Here is a 3459-nt window from a genome sequence, read left to right on the forward strand (position 1 = left end):
TGGAGGTATTCATATAAATTAGTGCTACTTGAAAGATACAGGGGTGGTGATTCTCCAAAATAAGGATATTTACCTCATAGAGATATTATGATCATTAAATGAGTTAATACGTGTACATGGCAAACTAGAATCCCGTAATGAAACTTAGCTACTATTTCCACAATTATTAATAATTATAAATCCTATTTAAGTCTGCATGGGGGTGTGCAGAAGACACCCAGATCTTGAAGAATTACTATAGGTTATTTGAGGCTTAATCAGGGATTACACCTAAAATCCTGTCACTAAATTGATCATTTTAGCTGGACACAGGGATTCTAGAGTTTAGGTAAGAGAATGAAAAATAAACCCTCCCCAGTACAAGAGCTTTCCTTCCACCTCAAAATTCCCTTGGGGCTTCAGTGGTCTGAGGCAGATCAGGATATCTCCTCCAAGGTGAAGTTATGTCAGTGCTTTTACACCTCCTACCAAGAGGCCTTTGGCCTGAGAGGCTGGGCGGCCTGTCCCAGGTGGCTGCTGAGGCTACCACACCAAGATGGCATTTCCCTCCTCCCACGGATGCACTGAAAATACACTCAAGAAACAGAGCTGCACATCACCTAGCTCTGAAAGCCAGTGGGCCTGCGCTCACAAGTTCCACAGGATGATAGCAGACAAAGAAGCAGTTGTCAGTGGGTGAGCCCTCCTTACAGCTCTCCCTCCAGGGCTCAGTGCGGTAGGAACGGGCAAAAACACCCATCTTCCCTGGAAGGGGTTTGACAGCATATTTTACACACTGATGTTGCCTGAGGGTCTGGCTTCTAGTTAGCATTCATCTAGGTGGCGACTGCAGTCCTCCAGGGAACCCCAAAGGTCCAGTGGACACTTCCCAGTCTTCTCCCTCTGGCTCACTCCAACGATATAACTAAGCCACCAGTATTGACTTTCCCGTCTTGAGACCAACAATGTTGTAGAAAGAGGCCGTTCCATCCACCTGGCTCCCAGTGAGCGAGTAAGAAACTTTTGTTGCTTGTTACTGCATTACTTAGCCTAAGCTGACTGATACTCCCTCTTTACCAAGTGTCCCATCACCCAGAAGCGGTGTGCTCTATGGAATGGTAAGACGGCTTAGGCAGTGTGCAATTACAGTGCCAGTGTGGGGCGCTCTCCTGAAGACGGAGAAACCAGTCAAAAGCATATTATGGGGCTTCCCTGGTGGCGCAGTGGTTGAGAATCCGCCTGCCGATGCAGGAGACACGGGTTCGTGCCCCGGTCCGGGAAGATCCCACATGCCGCGGAGCGGCTGGGCCCGTGAGCCATGGCCGCTGAGCCTGCGCGTCCGCAGCCTGTGCTCCGCAATGGGAGAGGCCACGGCAGTGAGAGGCCCGCGTACCGCAAAAAAAAAAAAAAAGCCTATTATGCAGTTTTTCCCACGGCCGGGTTAGAGATCTGAGGAACAGATGTAGACCTCACCGCAAAATTTCGCCTGCCCTCTCTGAAGCTCCAGCCTCTGTTGTTGTAGAAGTTGTTATAAGCAGGAGAAGAGTGCTTCCCCCCAGGGAAACCAACAATAGCCGCATGGACTTGGAAGCTGAGTGTGCCACCTGGTCAGTTTTGGCTGCACATCCTACTGGGTGAACAGGCAAAAGAGTCTCCATTTCCTAGACTCTTGCCAGCTGCCGTCTGGTTGGGTCCTACTAGGGAGCACTGACTGGATATTGGAAAGTGAGCAGGGGAGAGGACAAACTTGTGCTGTTTCTAGGTGCTGGAGGTATCTTTCCAGCAGATAGTAATAGACACCTCTATGCTCTGATGTCCTTTGACAGGTGCAGCATTGCAGCATGGAGATTTCCTGGAGCCTACCATGGAACTTGGTGCCCTCTCAGTGGTGCCAACACTAGCCACACAGTGTCCCCTTGGCAAGCCAGCATGGCCATCTGTGCTTCCCATCAGGGATGTCCCAGCACCAGCTGTGGGAGCCCCGTGCTCCGGGACTGCTCCAGTCCCGCTGGCTGCGAGACGCCCCCGGCAGCGGGGAGGATGAGCTCTTGGCTGTGGATGAGACCACCTCCTCTTCTTTGTTTCTGCAGCCGTAGGGATAGAAACTTCTTCCTTCAGCTACGTTTCTCTGCATTGCCTGGCCTTCCTGATTTTGCTTTCTTGGCTGATTCCATGTGTTTGTAAACAAGTCCCTGAATGAAATCCTGAGTTAGAAATGTTTAGCTTGGTATCAGCTTTCCGGATTGGACCCCTGAATGATACACTATCCATTTTATTTTTATTATTTTTTATTATTATTTTTTTAATTGCGATACGCGGGCCTCTCACTGGCGTGGCCTCTCCCGTTGCGGAGCACAGGCTCCGGACGCGCAGGCTCAGCGGCCACGGCTTACGGGCCCAGCCGCTCCGCGGCATGTGGGATCTTCCTGGACCAGGGCACGAACCCGTGTCTCCTGCATCGGCAGGCGGATTCTCAACCACTGCGCCACCAGGGAAGCCCCACTATCCATTTTAGAAAGCACATCCCGAATGCCCTCCCCTCCCCGGAGTCTTATCTGATCTCCCATCCAGAAGTAATATACGAACTATTTGAGATTATTTAATGCTTTTTGAACATCTTGTGATATTTGTGATTTTCCATCTTGTATAAAATCCACTTATTCTGTCCCACTCGATTGCCATTAGATTGTAAACACACTGAAAGCAATCACTTTTTAGTCTCCTACAGCAACTAGCTCGGCACCATGAACTCAGTTGATGTTCTGAGAAAATATCAGTTGATTTGAACTGCTGTTCTAAACGATAACCTAAGATATTATGGTACCGTCACTCATCAAGATTCTATGGCCTTGGCTCTGCTGTCATAGTTGTACTCATAGCAGTGAGTGAAGTTGGAGGTTAAAGAAGAACTGTGGTTAAATTGCAAAAAAAAAAAAAAAAAATTCTGTCCATAATTCCCCAAACTGAAATGAAAGTATTTGTCCACCCTATTTCCTGCCTTACTCTCATTCTTTCATACACTTAAAACAGTGCTTTCTGCAAACATTATCTCATTTAAACCTCACGTTGTTGATGAGAAATAGGAATTGATACCCTCACTCACAAACAGGACCAAAAGGCAGAGTTTGGGCTCCTACCCAAAATACTAACTCCAAAGTCCAGTATTCTTTCTTGCCTTTTGTCTGAAGTTGGGTTCTAGTAAGTCAAGGATCGGATTTCTCTAAATCTTTTCTCCCTGCTAACAAACGCCATTAGACATCCAGATGGCCATGTTTTATACAAGGGTACAAAAGAGCAGATTATCTGTGATTCCTTTTTCATAGAAAATAAAGGGGAAAATGACCGTTTTATTCCTCTGGCTTAGAGAATGTGGACAGTCGTGTTCTCGATTTCACAATTCGTTGTGTGAACATTTATTAGATTAGCACTGGTTTAGAAATGCACCACGGAGCCTCCCAACAGCTTGGCAGTTGCGTTTTG

This window comes from Kogia breviceps, chromosome 4, assembly GCF_026419965.1.
Source record: "Kogia breviceps isolate mKogBre1 chromosome 4, mKogBre1 haplotype 1, whole genome shotgun sequence".
NCBI lineage: Eukaryota > Metazoa > Chordata > Mammalia > Artiodactyla > Physeteridae > Kogia > Kogia breviceps.